General features: G+C 42.4%; 1 protein-coding gene across 3 annotated transcripts in view; it reads left to right on the top strand.

The window, feature by feature from the left end:
* LOC137346566 (protein spinster homolog 1-like) overlaps nt 1-18,010 on the top strand; it is a 236,450-nt gene that overhangs the window by 198,331 nt on the left and 20,109 nt on the right. The gene's annotated exons all lie outside the window — the stretch shown is intronic.

Genomic DNA, 18,010 nt, shown 5'->3' on the forward strand with positions numbered 1-18,010 from the left:
GTTTTGAACTGTCAGTATTCTGCCATTTTCTCAGCTTTAGTTTGCTGCTATCTGGGTCTTGGCCAGAAATCCACTTTCTCCTGGGCTGAAGTCAGTTTCTCCACTGATTTTATGAACCTTATAATGGCCTCGAACTTTGCTAGTGTTTTCCACAGACTCTGTATTCTCTGGTGGGCTGTCTTGGTGACATGTGGTAAGCGTAGCATGCCTGGGAGGAGTGAATGACTTTGGATCACAAAGCACTCCACCAGTGAGGGTTTCCTCATGTCATGTCTGTGCCTATTGTAGACTAAATGATAGAGATTGATTGCATTGATTAGTCAACAACTCCATTATTGTTGTATCATGTGACTACTGTGATGTTAGAAGGTGAGTTAGATGGACTGTGGTCTTTATTCGTCCAGCAAGTCCTACATTCTAGTATCTGGCCTGCTGCTGCCTCCTCAGTTTTCAGCTCCTCTGCCAGGAATTTTCACATTACACTGCTCTGGATTCTGTTCCACTGCTGCCGAATGACCTTCTTCCTGCTGCGTTCTCCTTGCTTCTCATTGTCTCTGACTCCTTTCATCCCTCCTCTGGTATACTGGATCATTCAGTGTGTGCTGCTGATCACTGAGGCCAGCATTCACCTCCACTGGACTCCTTGATCAACCTATTATTGGCTCCTGGTTCATGCTCCACACTTCCTTGCCTTTCCATTTTCAAGAGGAAAACCTCTATCAGTACAACCACTGATATTCTGTTCCTCAAACAGCCCCTGGACCCTACCATCCTCTACGCCGGTCTCCAAACCTCGACATTAGTTTGGGGATTTGTGCCTAAAAAGCCAGCACCATTAAGCGGGAATGCCAGGCACAGATGTTTTAGGTGTTGGTTGAGAGATAAATATTGGCCAGGACACTGGGGATAATTCCTCTGCTCTTCTTCAAAATAGTCCCATGGGATCTTCTACTCCACCAATGAGGGCAGACAGCTGAAAGACGGTACCTCTGACAGTGCGGCACTCCCTCAGTACTGCACTGGAGTGTTAACCTAGATTATGTGCTCATGTCTCTGGACTGTAATTTGAATCTACGACCTTCTGACTTAACAAGAAAAACAGTCTGGATTTATATAGTAAGATTTGGAGGTGAGAGTGCTACCACTGAGCCACAGCTGATACCTATATCCCAGAATTAGCTTTTGGATAACAGAATAGGAACCAACAAGAAACACTGGCTTCTGTTTTAATTTCTTTGGCCTCGGTTCAGCAGTTTGCCACCATTTTAAAACAATTTGTGTGTTGGTGCTGCAGGGCTGAGGTTTCAGAGCCAGTCTGTTTTCAGAGGTGGAGTATAGGAGGGCCCGAGACTATTAGTGAGTGACAGGGAGAAAAAATATCATGAAATATAACAACACAGAAGAAGGCCATTCATCCCAATATGTCTGTCAGCTCTTTGAAAGAGCTTTCCAATTAGTTCCACTCCCCTGCTCTTTCCCCACCCCCCTGCAAATCTTTCAAGTATATTTCCAACTCCCTTTTGAACGTTACTATTGAATCTGCTTCCACCACTCTTTCAGGCAGCGCATTCCAGATCACAACAGCTCACTGTGTCAAAAAATTTTCATCTCCTTTGATTCTTTTGCCAATTATCATAAATCAGTGTCCTCTGGTTACTGATTCCTGCCAGTGGAAAAGAAAGAAATAAGTTCTAATTTACTAACAGGCAGCATGTGCAGCGTAAGATGTGGTTATAGATTTCATACTTTTAACGCAATCGTATTAAACCCTTGTCTATTATAGAAAAAATAAATTCTATATAATAGATATCGTAGTTATATGGAGTTACATGTACTGTACACAGAAATATGCTTTTCATTGCTTGTCTCTCGCTCCAGAGAAATTTAAAATACTATTTTTGGGAAGTTCAGTCAACATGAATAATCTAATACTTATCAAGAATTGCAGGATCATCAGAGTTTCACATTGTATCATGCTGCCAGATCAAGTTGCAAAGCTGAATTTGTAGAAGGTTGTCCTTTGAATCACAAATTGGCCGACACCAAAGTTGGTCATTTGGCCCATCAAGCCTGTGACTACAGAAGAATATAAGTAGACTGGGCAGATTGGTGGCAAATGCAGTTCAATGTACAGGAATGTGAAGTAAAAGGTTTTGGAGTGAGAATCGGGGAAGAAGGGTCACTGACCCGAAACGTTAACTCTGCTTCTCTTTCCACAGATGCTGCCAGACCTGCTGAGTGATTCCAGCATTTCTTGTTAATGAATCTTGAGTGTTGCTGGGGTACCCATCCAGCCAGTGTAGAGTTTTCCCTTGAACCCTATTGACGTGAGTGCTACTACGGCTCCATGCTGCTTAGATATCAGGGGCTTTGTAAAGGAATTAATGGGCCTAGATACACTGATCAGTTCTTTCATTAAGAATCCATATAAAGGAGCTTCCATTAAAATAAACCCAACCGAAAATCTAGGCTATGGACTGGTATTTTACCCTAGGTTGTAAGGAGCCGTCCAACGACTGAAAAGTCAGTGGCGAACCTGCATCTGCCTCGTCTGGTGATCCGAGCCATATTTTGCGGATACCCCGGCTTCAATTGCTGTGAGGCGGGACTTCCACCCACTTGAGGCAGCTCTTAGTCCCAGCAGCACCACCTTAAGCGGTGGCCACTGCTGAGACTGCAGCCCAGCATGACTAGAAGATGCCTGGGAGACTTAGATGAAGGGACCGAAGGTATAGTTGCTAAATTTGCTGATGACACAAAGATAGGTAGGAAAGTAAGTTGTGAAGAGGACATAAGGAGGCTGCAAAGGGGTATAGATAGGTTAAGTGAATGGGCAAAGACCTGGCAAATGGAGTATAATGTGGAAAAGTGGGAAATTGCCCACTTTGGCAGGAAGAATAAAAAATAAGCATATTATCTAAATGGTGAGAGATTGCAGAGCTCTGAGATGCAGAGGGATCTGGGTATCTTCGTGCATGAATCGTAAAAGGTTAGTATAGAGGCACAGCACGAAATTAGGAAATCTAATAGAATGTTATCGTTTATCGCAAAGGGAATTGAATACAAAAGTAGGGAGGTTATGCTTCAGCTAAACAGGGCATTGGTGAGACTGCATCTGGAGTACTGTGTACAGTACTGGTCTCCTTATTTAAGGGGATGTAAATGTGTTGGAGGCAGTACAGAGAAGGTTTACTAGATTAATACCTGGAATAGGCGGGTTGTCTTACAAGGAAAGATTGGACAGGCTAGGCTTGTATCCGCTGGAGTTTCGAAGAGTAAGAGGTGACTTGATTGTAACATATAAGATCCTGAGGGGTCTTGACAGGGTGGATGTGGACAGGATGTTTCCCCTTGTGGGAGAATCTAGAATTAGTGGTCACTGTTTAAACATAAGGGGTTGCCCATTTAAGACAGATATGAGGAGACATTTTTTCTCTCAGAGGGTTGTGAGTCTTTGGAATTCTCTTTTTCAAAAGGCAGTGGAAGCAGAGTCTTAGAATATTTTTAAGGCAGAGGTGGATAGATTCTTAATAAGCAAGGGGGTGGAAGGTTATCGGGGGCAGGTGGAAATGTAGAGTAATCAGTTCAGCCATGAACTTATTGAATGGTGGAGCAGGCTTGAAGGGCCGAGTGGCCTACTCCTGCTCCTAATTCGTATGTTCGTAAGGTAAGTTTTGGTTGCCTCGCCGGGGGTAATTGGTCAGGCTCTGGCGAGGCAAGGGTGGTCGATTGGGGGAAGGGGGTCATGTTGGGACTTGGGGGTGGTTGCGGTAGTGGGGGCGGCCCTCCATCGGGCACAGGGTGCTCGACCATGAGGGTAGCGTAAAATTCTGGCCATGGTCTTTGCTTCGAAGACTGTTTGTGTTAGGGAATTCCGCATTCTAATCATACTCTGTAAATACATTTTTCTGACCCGCCTCTTTTTCCTTTCTGTGTACCTACACCACATGGGCTGCATCGGTTCAAGAAGGCAGTTCATCACCACCTTCTCAAGGGCATTTAGGCATGGGCACTAATTGCCAGCCCTGCTAGTGATGCCTACATCCTGAATATTCCTTTTGTGGTTATATTGATTTTGTGCCCTTTTCACCAGTGAAAACATTCTCTCATTATTTACCTTTTCATATCCCTTCATAATCTTGAAGACCTCTATCAGGTCACCTGTTAACCTCTCAGCTCCAGTGAAAAGCTCTAGCTTCTCAAGTCTCCATTTGTAACTCTAACTCCTCATCCCTGGTAAAATCCCAGTGAATTTACATTGCTCTTTTCCTATTACTTTTATCTCCTTCCTATTGTAGGATCCCCAAAACTTTACACAATACTCCAACTGCAGCTTAACCAAGTCTTGAAGACCAACATTATCACCTTGTTTTTGTACTTTAACAGCTCTAGATACAAAGTATGTCTTTTTTCGGGCTTTGTCTACTTGCAACGCCGTTTTAATGACTTGCGTAATTGCATAGCTGGGACCCTCTTCTCTATTCCATTTAAAATACAATTTAAGGTTTACTTGTTTCTCTTATTCTTGCTTTACATTTCTCTACATTAAACTATATCTGCCACCTGTCTGTCCTTCCCGCCAGGCTATGTCTCTCTGCAGTCTTAGAGCCATTAGAATTAGATACATTAAAATTGATGGACTGAAATTTAGGTGGGCTGCTTTATACATCCCTGCACATATTATGGTGCACAGCCCATACATGTGATGCAGAATACTGGGAGCATTAACACAGAAAATAATCTGTAACTAGCTGCTTTGATCCAGTATTTCTCCTGCCACTCACAGCCCAGGGGATCATTTCATGGTCCAAAAGGGGGTTGATAGCTGACAGAATAAATGCCTCGAGAGGTGGTGCAGGGATTTGCATCCAGCTAAAGCCAATTAGCTGTTGCATGAAAGTCTAAAATTAGAGTTATACGTGTCTTTCACTGTGGTTGCAGAAAGCTTGAATCTGCATCTAACCTGTAGGATCCCTGAGCAAGAGTCTTCCATATTAACACTGGAGGATTAACATCCCTCACCTTGATAGACAAAACCCCATTATAAAAGTTAACAGTGTTTGACCAGCTTTTCAATTCTTTCAAAAACAATTCAACAGTACATTAAGATGATCCCGAGTTGGTTACCAGCTCATTTCTCATTGACACTTGCTGATCAATACTGCCTTTATTGATAGCTGCTGTGACAGCTCCTCATTAGTAATTGAGCTCATCTTTATTAATAGCTAAAAGTTTGTTGCTGTTAGTCTGGTATTGTGCACTTATTAACTGCTTTAAAAATCAGTACTTAATAATCATTTAGCAAATGGCCAGTCCTTGGCTGCATTTTTCTTTGTCGTGTAGAAGCCAAGTATCCAAATGTTTTGCAGACTAGACAGAGAAATCAGTTTAATGACACTGATCCAGTGAGCATAAAGAGTTCAGATGGCAATGCATTATGTGCCCACATTTAATTAAGTGGAACATTGGCATCAATTAAATCCTCACACATTCTGCAGAATGTGAAGCATTTACTTGATAGAAATGACCGTGTAAAGAACATGTAGTCTCACAGTTGGGCGAATTGTCCCATTCCTGTCCCTTTGACATTGTTAAATTGCTTCCAATGTCAGGAAAATTCTGCAGTCATAAATTGAATGGAAGTCACTAACACAACATCAAAGCCTGGAACTGTACAGACCAACAATGCTAAACCCATGTTGTTGGCAGACCGCACAAGACTAACTAGGCACCCTCGGTTGATGGGACCTGCTGTGTTTTACTGCTGGCAGTACTTTATTCGGTGGCAAGGTATGAAACCTCCACTTGACGAAGGTCTTTTGCTTCTCAGTGTCAGCCATGGTTCAACAGGTAACACACTCACTTTTGAGTCACAAGTTTGTGGGTTTGAGTCCCTCGCCAGACATTTGAGCCTGTAATCCAGCATGAGATTTCAGTGCATAACTGAGGGAGTGCTGCTATGTCAAAAGTGCTATTGTTTGGATGGGATGTTAAACTGAGGCCCTTCTCTCTCAGGTAGACATAAAACATCCCAAGGCACTGTTCCAAGAAAAGCAAGGAAGGCCAGGTTCTTCCTGGCCAACTTTTGTCTCTCAACGAACATCACAAAACAGATTGTTTGCTCATGATCTTGTTTCTGTTTGCGGGATCTTGCTGTACGTAAATTGGCTGCTGTGTTTCAACAGTGACTACATTTCAAAAGTCATTCATTGGCTGTGAACCCCTAAGGTTGTGAAAGGCGCTATAAAAATGCTCGTTCTTTATTTCTTTTCAATGGCGACCACAGAGGGTAATTTACATTGCTGACTCTTGACTGTGTTCCTGCACTGAGAGAAATACAGTGGGAGGAGAGAGGCTTAAGAGGCTGATATTGTGAGAGAAGTGGCTGATTTTACTGAATGGAAACCCTGAACCTTTATCTTGTAATGGATTAAAGGGCAGGGAAACCTAATCAGCATTGCTGGTTAATACTGAGACTCCACAAATGATCAAAATAAATGTTCATAACAAATAGAAATTTAGATAATGCCAAGTACACAGATGTATGTTTATTCCTGTGTTTGTGTTACTGGAATAATAATCCATAGGATGTGAATCCAGAGCGTAAATCCCACCATGGCTGTTTGAGAATTTGAATTGAGTTTTTAAAAGACAATCTGGCAATACAAAGCTGATATTGGTAAAAGTCACCATACGAACATACGAATTAGGAGCAGGAGTAGGCCACTCGGCCCTTCGAGCCTGCTCCGCCATTCAACAAGATTATGGCTGATCTGATTGTAACCTCAACTTGACATTCCCGCCTACTGCCAATAACCTTTAACCTCCTTGCTTATCAAAAATTATCTACCTCTGCCTTAAAAGTATTAAAACACTCTGCTTCCACGGCCTTTTGAGGAAGACAGTTCCAAAGACTCACGACCCTCTGAGAGAAAAAAATTCTCTTCATCTCTGTCTTAAATGGGCGACCCCTTAGTTTTAAACAGTGACCCCTAGTTCTAGATTCTTCCACAAGATGAAACATCCTTTCCACATCCACCCTGTCAAGACCCCTCAGAATCTTATATGTTTCAATCAAGTCGCCTCTTACTCTTCTAAACTCCAGCGGATACAAGCCTAGCCTGTCCAATCTTTCCTCATAAGACAACCTTCCCATTCCAGGCAATAGTCTAGTAAACCTTCTCTTAACTACTTCCAGCAATGCCCATATTCTGAGAATGAACAGGGACCCTCTCGCTGCTGAATAGCTAACCTATTCTCTGTAACCTTGAGAGTAATTTTGCTAGCTCGTTTGAATTCAGCAACGTCACTCGTGGCTTGTGGTCAGTTTCAATCTTTACATCCTTCCTTAAGTAAGGAGACCAATACTGTACACAGTACTCGAGATGTGGTCTCACCAATGCCCTGTATAACTAAGCCTAACCTCCCTACTTTTGTATTCAATTTCCCTTGCAATGATAACATTCTATTAGCTTTCCTAATTACGTGCTGTACCTGCATATTATCTTTTGATATTCATGCACTAGAACACCCAGATCCTTCTGCATCTCAGAGCTCTGCAATCTCTCACCATTTAGATAATATGCTTTTTTATTTTTCCTGACAAAATCAACATTTTCACATTTTCCCACATTATACTCCATTTGCGAGATTTTTGCCTACTCATTTAACCTACATATATCCCTTTGTAGCCTCCTTATGTCCTCTTCACAACTTACTTTCCTACCTATCTTTGTGTCATCAGCAAATTTAGGAACTATACCTTCGGTCCCTTCACCCAAGTCATTTATATAAATTGTAAAAAGTTGAGGTCCCAGCACTGATCCCTGTGGCACACCATTCGTTACAGCTTGCCAACCAGAAAATTACCCATTTATGCCTACTCTGTTTTCTGTTAGCTAGTCAGTCTTCCCTCCATGCTAATATGATGTTACCCTCTACACCATGAGCTTTTATTTTCCGCAATAACCTTTGACGTGGCACCTTGTCAAATGCCTTCTGGAAATCTAATACAGTACATCCACCGGTTCCCCTTTATTAACAGCACATGTTACTTCTTCAAAGAACTTCAATTAATTGGTTAAACATGATTTTCCTTTCACAAAACCATGTTGACTCTGCCTGATTACCTTGAATTTTTCTAAGTGCTCTGCTATAGCGTCTTTAATATTCTAACATTTTCCCTATGACTGATGTTAAGCTAACTGGCCTGTGCTTTCCCGCTTTCTGTCTCTCTCCCTTTTTGAATAAAGGAGTTACATTGGCTATTTTGCGATCCAATGGAACCTTCCCAAATCTAGGGAATTTTGGAAAATTAAAACCAACACATCAACGATCTCACTAGTCACTTCCTTTAAGACCTTAGGATGAAGTCCATCAGAACCTGGGAACTTGTCAGCCCACAGCTCCAACAATTTGCTCAGTACTACTTCCCTGGTGATTGTAATTTTCTTGAGTTCCTCCCTCCCTTTCATTTCCTGGTTTACAGCTATTTCTGGGATGTTACTTGTATCCTCTTTGGTGAAGACAGATGCAAAATACCTGTTAAATGCATCTGCCATCTCCTTATTAATTCCCCAGACTCACGTTCCATAGGACCAATGCTCACTTTGTTAACTTTTTTTCTTTTTTAGGTATTTATATAATTAAGAGGGCTAAAAGAGTTCATGAAATATCTTTAGCAAGCAGGGTTAAGGAAAATCCCAAAGCCTTTTATTCATATATAAGGAGCAAGAGGGTAACTAGAGAAAGGATTGGCCCACTCAAGGACAAAGGAGGAAAGTTATGCGTGGAGTCAGAGAAAATGGGTGAGATTCTAAATGAGTACTTTGCATCGGTATTCACCGAGGAGAGGGACATGACGGATGTTGAGTTTAGGGACAGATGTTTGATTACTCTAGGTCAAGTCGGCATAAGGAGGGAGGAAGTGTTGGGTATTCTAAAAGGCATTAAGGTGGACAAGTCCCCAGGTCCGGATGGGATCTATACCAGGTTACTGAGGGAAGCGAGAGAGGAAATAGCTGGGGCCTTAACAGATATCTTTGCAGCATCCTTAAACACGGGTGAGGTCCCGGAGGACTGGAGAATTGCTAATGTTGTCCCCTTGTTTAAGAAGGGTAGCAGGGAAAATCCAGGTAATTATAGACCGGTGAGCCTGACGTCAGTGGTAGGGAAGCTGCTGGAGAAGATACTGAGGGATAGGATCTATTCCCATTTGGAAGAAAATGGGCTTAACAGTGATAGGCAACATGGTTTTGTGCAGGGAAGGTCATGTTTTACCAACTTAATAGAATTCTTTGAGGAAGTGACAAAGTTGATTGATGAGGGAAGGGCTTTAGATGTCATATACATGGACTTCAGTAAAGCGTTTGATAAGGTTCCCCATGGTAGGCTGATGGAGAAAGTGAAGTCGCATGGGGTCCAGGGTGTACTAGCTAGATGGATAAAGAACTGGCTGGGCAACAGGAGACAGAGAGTAGCAGTGGAAGGGAGTTTCTCAAAATGGAGATGTGTGACCAGTGGTGTTCCACAGGGATCCGTGCTGGGACCACTGTTGTTTGTGATATACATAAATGATTTGGAGGAAAGTATAGGTGGTCTGATTAGCAACTTTGCAGACGACACTAAGATTGGTGGAGTAGCAGATAGTGAAGGGGACTGTCAGAGAATACAGCAGAATATAAATAGATTGGAGAGTTGGGCAGAGAAATGGCAGATGGAGTTCAATCAGGGCAAATGCGAGGTGATGCATTTTGGAAGATCCAATTCAAGAGTGAACTATACAACAAATGGAAAAGTCCTGGGGAAAATTGATGTACAGAGAGATTTGGGTGTTCAGGTCCTTTGTTCCCTGAAGGTGGCAACGCAGGTCAATAGAGTGGTCAAGAAGGCATACGGCATGCTTTCCTTCATCGGACGGGGTATTGAGTACAAGAGTTGGCAGGTCATGTTACAGTTGTATAAGACTTTGGTCCGGCCACATTTGGGATACTGCGTGCAGTTCTGGTCGCCACATTAACAAAAGGATGTAGATGCTTTGGAGAGGGTGCAGAGGAGGTTCACCAGGATGTTGCCTGGTATGGAGGGCGCTAGCTATGAAGAGAGGTTGAGCAGATTAGGATTATTTTCATTAGAAAGACGGAGGTTGAGTGGGGACCTGATTGAGGTGTACAAAATCATGAGAGGTATAGACAGGGTGGATAGCAAGAAGCTTTTTCCCAGAGTGGGGGATTCAATTACTAGGGGTCACGAGTTCAAAGTGAGAGGGGAAAAGTTTAGGGGGGATACGCGTGGAAAGTTCTTCACGCAGGGGGTGGTGGGTGCCTGGAACGCGTTGCCAGCGGAGGTGGTAGACGCGGGCACGATAGCATCTTTTAAGATGTATCGAGACATATACATGAATGGGCAGGAAGCAAAGAGATACAGACCCTTGGAAAATAGGCGACATGTTTAGATAGAGGATCTGGATCAGCGCAGGCTTGGAGGGCCGAAGGGCCTGTTCCTGTGCTGTAATTTTCTTTGTTCTTTGTATAGAAGCTGTTACTATCTGTTTTGATATTTCTAGCCAGCTTTCTCCGTACTCTAATTTTTTTCCCTCCTTATTAATCTTTTAGTCATTCTTTGCTACTTTTTATATTCAATCCAATCTTCTGACCTGCCACCCATATTAGCGCAATGGTATGCTTTTTCTTTAAGTTTGATACTTTCTTTAACTTTTTTAGTTAACCACGGATGGTAGGTCCTCCCCTTGGAATTCTTCTTTCTTGTTGGAATGTATCTATTCTGTGTATTCTGAAATATCCATTTAAATGTCTGCCACTGCATCTCTATTGACCTTTCCCTTAACTCACTTTGCCAGTTCACTTTTGCTAGCTCTGCTTTCATTCCCTTATAATTGCCCCTATTTAAGTTGAAAATACTAGTCTCAGACCCACTCTTCTGTCCCTAAAACTGAAGCTGTTGGATTGTTGTAAAAACCCAGCTGGTTCACTGATGTCCTTTAGGAAAAGAAATCTGCTGTCCTTACCCGGTCTGGCCTACATGTATTTCTTAACTGCCCTCTGAAGTGGACTAGAAATCCCCTCAGTTCAAGATAACTAGGGTTAGCCAATACATATGGCCTTACCAGCAATGCCCATATCCTGAGAATGAATAGGAACCGTCTCGCTGCTGAATAGTTAACCTATTCTCTGAACCCTTGGGGGTAATTTTGCTAACTCTTTTGAATTCAGCAATGCCACTATTGGCTTGTGGTCAGTTTCAATCTTGACCTTGAGGCCCAATACACAGTCCGGAAATGTTTTGCACACCTGTGTTGCTGCTATTGCTTCCTGTTCAATCACTGTGAACCGTCGTTCTGTCTCTGACAATGATTGAGAGGCAAACTACACAGGCCTGCTTCGTCCATCTGTTTGAATCTGGAACAGGACTGCACCTAATCCTGTTGACGATGCGTCTGCTGCAATAATAATTACTAGTTCTGGATCATAATGTGCAAATACCTCTGATGAAGTTAACATTTCCTTGATCTTCTCAAAAGAATTTTTCTGGCTGTCTCCCCATAACCAGGCATTGCTGCTCTTTAGCATGTGACATAAAGCCTTGTTAACAGTAGCTATATTTAGTAGGAATTTCCCTACCTGGTTAACCATACCCATGAATCACTGTAAATCTGTTATGTTCTTTGGCTCTGGGAAATCCTTTATTGCCTTCCTCTTCTGTGGATCTATCTTGATGCCAGATCCATCAATTATGTGGCCAAGGAACCTCACCGTCGACTGTGGAATACACACTTTTCATTTAATGTGAGACCGGCCTCTTGTAATCTGTGTAATACAGCTCTTACCCTTACATCGTGTTCTTCTTGGTTCGGTCCATGACTCAGAACATCATCCATATGGCAGATAATACCTCGAAGCCTTCTAGGATGGTTGACATCGTCCCCTGGAATATCTCTGGTGTCAACACTATACCGAATGGCAATCTGTTGAAACAGAATCTACTGAAGGGTATGATAAAGGTAGTTAACAATTTAGACTCTTTCTCTAAAGGCAACTGCCAGAATCTGCTATTTGCGTCAAATTTGGTGAATATGGATTTTTTTCCTAATTTGGCAAGGCTGTTGTCAACTGACGCCATAGTGTGAATCTCTCTCTCTACATCTTTATTGAGGTGGGTAAGGTTCACACATATCCTCAAAGACCCATTTGGTTTCCTTACTGGAACCATCCCAGAGCACCACCTAGTGGGTTTAGTCACTGCAGAAATGACTCCTTGGTTTAGTATGGCATCGATTTCCTTCTTCACCTTTTCCAGGAGTGGGTGTGGGACCTTTCTCAGTGTGAACAAAGAAGAACAAAGAAAATTACAGCACAGGAACAGGCCCTTTGGCCCTCCAAGCCTGCGCCGATCCAGATCCTCTATCTAAACATGTTGCCTATTTTCTAAGGGTCTGTATCTCTTTGCTTCCTGCCCATTCATGTATCTGTCTAGATACATCTTAAAAGACGCTATCATGCCCGCGTCTACCACCTCCGCTGTTCCAGGCACCCACCACCCTCTGCGGAAAGAACTTTCCATGCATATCCCCCCTAAACTTTTCCCCTGAACAAACATACCAGTTCTGCCTCTTTGTTGAGAGTAATGTGATACTCTGTTTTTAATTTTCCTAAACCTTCAAATAATTTGGGGAATCCAGCTGTAAAGTTGCTGAGCTGGTTCTCATGTCCCTTGATCTCATCCACCCTGCATAACAGCTGTAAGGCTAAACAAGCTTTCTTGCTGAGCAGCAAACAGGCTTGATTCTTTATAACATATAGGGTTTCCAGAGTGGTGCTATTTCCGTGTGTTAAGGTTGTTTGTATTTCTCCAACAACCTTTAATTGAATCCCTCCTGGCCCGTATAATTTCTTGTTTGTTTTCCTAAGCCTTTCGTTCCTCAGCCATGGTGTTTTGTTAGACAGGACAGAATCTGCTGCTCCTGTATCTAACTTGAAGTTGGTTTTATTTTTCCCCACTAAGATTTCTGCTTCCCAGCAATCTTCATTTTTTTCTTGCACTACCCCAAGGGAAGGAGAATTAATCATTTGTTTCTCTTTATTTCATCTATTTTTTGCTGGTCTGCAGTGTTTGTTTCCCGCTGTGACAGACCTGCTGAAAATGCCCTCTTCTTGCACCAGAAACATCTTGGTTCAAGCATGGACAAAAGAGCTAAATTACAGAGGTGAGGTGAGAGGTTGACATCAAGGCAGCATTTGACCAAGTGTGACATCAAGCAAACCTAATCAAGTTAAAGTCAATGGGAATTGGGGAAACTGCTCCACTAGCACCAAGGAAGATGGTTGTGGTGGTTGGAGACCAATTATCTCAGCCCCAGGACATCGCTGCAGGAGTTCCTCAGGACAGTGTCCTAGGCCCAGTCATCTTCAGCTTCTTCATCAATGACCTTCCCTCCATCATAATGTCAGAAATGCAGATGTTCGCTCATGATTGCACAGTGTTCATTACCATTCACAACTCCTCAGAAACAGAAGCAGTCTGTGTCTTCATGCAGCAAAATCTGGACAGCATTCACGCTTGGGCTGATAAGTGGCAAATAACATTTGTGCCACATAAGTACCAGGCAATGACTATCTCCAACAAGAGAAAAACTAATTGTCTCTGCTTGACATTAACCGGTGAATCCCCCACCATCAACATCCTGGGGGTCACCATTGACCAGAAATATAACTGGAAATACTGTGGCTATAGGAGCAGGTTAGAGGTTGGGTATTCTGTGGCGAATGTCTCAGCTTCTGACCAATGTTCCTGCTAAGCTGCATGGGTGCGCGTTTATGCAGTAGCCTGACAGGTACCGTGCAGGCCTTGTTCTTTGAGAAATAACATTTGTGTGTGGCAGTGCAAAGAAATTTAGAGGCAATACGCATTGGAAAAAACGAGCTGTGCACAACAGCTAAATTTTAAATGGAATGTTGCTCCTAACTCCCCAAAGCTGTTCATCGAAAAGGACCAACTCAGGAGTGTGATGGAATACTCTCTATTTGCCTGGATGAATGCAGCTGCAACAACACTCAAGAAGCTTGACACCATCCAGCCTGCTTGATCAGCACCAATTCCAAAACCTTAAACATTCACTCCCTCCAGCACCGGCGCACTGTGGCAGCAGTGTGTATTATCTACAAGCTGCAGCAACTTGCCACGGCTCCTTCGACAGCACCTTCCGAACCTGCGACCTTTGCCACCCGGAACAGGGTTCGGCAACCTGCAGCTCTTTAACATCTCATTTGTGACTCCCAATCTTTTCCAGTTGAATCGCATTAACATGATAAAAGCCTAAAAAAATTAAGTCAAGAAAAGTAAGAGCTGTGTTTTTATTGTTGGGATAAAATGCTAATCATTCTGCTGTACTTTATCATTTCAAACAATTATTTTAACAAAAAACATCATCGTACTCTGTAAAGCTACACCATGGTTATAGATGATGCCTTTGATTCAAGGAACAGGTTTCATGGTTGTGACCATTATTGCTTCTAATATAGCTGAGATGATAAATTATTCTGACTGTGCTATTAGAAGCAATTTTTTAATCACGAGAATCAATAGCTGAAAAAATTGTCTTAATTCTACACATCTTAAGTTAAAGTTTGTTTTAAAGATGACTTTACTGACAGAATTACCATAACAAAACTCCAAAAATGCAATTCTTTAGAGTTAGGTCTATTTTAACTTTGATTTTTTTCTATTGATACATAAATTCAGCGCATGTATTTTTACTATACATACAAATTATTACCAGAGACACTTGGCAATTTGCCAAATATTTGAACACAAGAAATAGGAGCAGAAGTAGACCAAATGGCCCATCAAGCCTACTCTACCATTCAATACGATCATAACTGATCTTGGGCTTCAATTTCACTTTCCTGCCCTCTCCCCATATCCCTTGATTCCCTGCAAGACCAGAAACCTATCTATCCCAGGCTTAAATGTATTCACGATGGAGCATCCACAACTCTCTGGGGTAGAGAATTCCAAAGATTCACAACCCTTTGAGTGTAGTAATTTCTCCTCATCTCAGTCCTGAATGATTGGCCCCTTATCCTGAGACTGTGCTCCCACGTTCTAGATTTCCCAATCAGTGGAAACAATCTCTCAGCTTCTACCTGACAAGCCCTTTCAGAATCTTCTATGTCTCAATTAGATCGTCTCTTATTCTTCTAAACTCCAGAGAATATGTGCCAAATTTACTCAGCCTCTCTTCATCGGACAACCCCCTCATCCAGGGACCAATTTAGTAAATCTTCGTTGCACTGCCTCCAGTGCAAATATATCCTTTCTTAAATGTAGAGACCAAAACTGCACACAGTATTCCAGGTGCGGTCTCACCAAAGCCCTGTACAATTTTAGGAAGACTTTTTATTACTGTACTCCAATCCCCTTGCAATAAAGGCCAACATGCCATTTTCCTTTCTAACAGCCTGCTGCACCTGCATGTTAACTTTGTTCATTCCTTATATGAGTACACCCAAGTCTCCCTGAACATCACTTCCAGTTTCACATCTTTTAAAAATATTCTGCTTTTCTAGTTTTATGACCAAAGTGAACAACCTCGCACTTCCCTACGTTACACTCCATTTGCCATCTTGTTGCCTACTCACTTAACCTGAGCAGGTGAGAAAGGTGTCTCAGGGTCTTTTTCAACCTTCACCGGGTCTTATTGTAACAGGGTTTAATTTTTTAAACACACTGTGTTTTGAGCTCCCCCTTGGTGAATTCTTGTTCACCACTTTCCAATTATAAGGCACAGAAATGAGCACAAGCAGGTTTTCTTAGGTTTAAAGAAGAAAAGCGAAATTTATTAAAACTTTAACACTAATTCGGTTAATGCCTACGGATACACACCGCGCCCCACGCTAGCCTGCATACGCAATATGCACATGCAAATTGAAACAGAAAAGAACAGAAGAAAAATAAAGTGGAGAAGTTTGAGGCAATATCAGAAGGGTTTCTGGTTTCTGTGCTTTGAGCTCACTGTAGTCCTTTTGTAGGTAGTACTTGTTTGTAGGTAATTCTTGCTCTTCGTTGGGGCCCAGTATTCTTCTTAAACCTTGTTCACTATAGGAGACTTTTCTCTCTTGAGGTTCATGTATCTTCAATGGGTCTTCAGTTCCTGAGAAAGAGATGGGAGCAGGCAGGAGAGAGATGTTCTCAGTCCAGGAGCAAAGAGCTTTCTGAGTTTTACAACTCTCTGGCAAGTTCAAATTCAAAATAATCCAATAGCCAGTTAGTCATGTGACTAAACTGGTCTGATCATGTCTGTTTATGTATTCAGCCATCTTAGCAGTTAACCTGGAATTCTAGCTTCTTCACCTTCAATGTCTGGTAATCAAAAGTCCATTGTGGATTAAATTGGGGCAGGGAGTAGCCCCTTTGTCCTTTCCAAGTACTGTTTGTTACTATGCAAATGTCTTTCCAGTCAAGGGTCTGGTGCTCTTTTTAAAAAAAAAAGTTCTTTCTTTTTCTCATGTGGCGAAATTAATGTGTCTCATTCTTGGCAGGTGGGGGCCTGTATGACACTGTCTATATCTCTTTCCAGCCTCTCTATGTCCTCCCTGCAGCTTACCTTTCCACCGAGCTTTGCATCATCAGCAAACTTAGATACATTACTGTCTGTCTCTTCATCCAAGTGATGAATATAGAGTGTAAATAGCTGAGGCCCCAGCACTGATCCTTGCGGAACCCACTGTTCACTGCCTGCCAACTTGAAAATGCCCATTTATGCCCACTGTCTGCTTCCTGTTTGTTAACCAATCCTCTATCCATGCTAATATATTACCCTCAACACCACGAGCCCTTATCTTGCCCACTAATCTGTTACGTGGCACCTTATCGAATGTCTTTTGGAAGTCCAGGTATACTACATCTATTGGTTCTCCTTTATCTATCCTACTAGTTACATCCTCAAAAAACTCTAATAGATTTGTCAAATAGGATTTCCTTTTCATAAAACCATGTTGACTTGTTCTAATCATACAATGCTTTTCCAAGTGCACTGTTAAGACTTCTTTAATAATACTTCCCAGTATCTTCCCAACAACTGATGTCAGGCTAACTGGCCTGTAGTTCCCTGTTTTCTTTCTACCTCCTTTCTTGAAAAGTGGTGCAACATTTGCCAACATCCAATCTGGGGGCAGCACAGTGGCGCAGCAGTTAGCACCGACACTTCACAGTTCCAGTGACCTGGGTGCTGCCTGTGCAGAGTTTGCAAGTTCTCCCTGTGACTGCGTGGGTTTCTGCCAGGTGCTCCGGTTTCCTCCCACAGCCAAAGATTTGCAGGTTGATAGGTAAATTGCCCCTAGTGTAGGTAAGTGGTAGGAGAATTCAGGGAAGGTGGGGATGTGGTCGACGATATGGGATTAATGTAGGATTAGTATAAATGGGTGGTTGATGGTCAGCATAGACTTGGTGGGCTGAAGGGCCTGTTTCAATGCTGTATCACTCTATAACAAGACCATTCCTGAATCTAAGGAATTCTGGAAAATCATAGCCAGCGCATCAGCTATCTCTGCAGCTACCTCTTTTTGAACCCGAGGGTGTAGGCCATCTGGTCCCGGGGACTTGTCAGATTTTAGTCCCTCAAGCTTCTCCAATACTTTTTCTCGACTGATATCAATGTCCTTAATTTTCTCACTCTTTTTAACTCTTAGGTTACTGCCTATTTCTGGTATGTAACTTGTGTCTTCTACTGTGAAGACAGACACAAAATATTTGTTCAATGCCTCTGCCATTTCCTCATTCCCCATGATAATTTCTCCTATCTCTGCCTCTAAGGAAACAATGTCTACTTTAGCTACTCTCTTCCTTTTTATATGCTTAAAAACACTCTTACAATCTGTTTTTATATTGCTAGCTAGTTTACTCTCATTCTATTTTTTCCCTTTTTTATCAACCTTTTGGCAGCCCTTTGCTGGTTTCTAAAATACTCCCAATCCTCAGACTAGCTACTATTTTT

The sequence above is a fragment of the Heterodontus francisci genome, chromosome 30 (genome assembly GCF_036365525.1).
Source record: "Heterodontus francisci isolate sHetFra1 chromosome 30, sHetFra1.hap1, whole genome shotgun sequence".
Taxonomy (NCBI): domain Eukaryota; kingdom Metazoa; phylum Chordata; class Chondrichthyes; order Heterodontiformes; family Heterodontidae; genus Heterodontus; species Heterodontus francisci.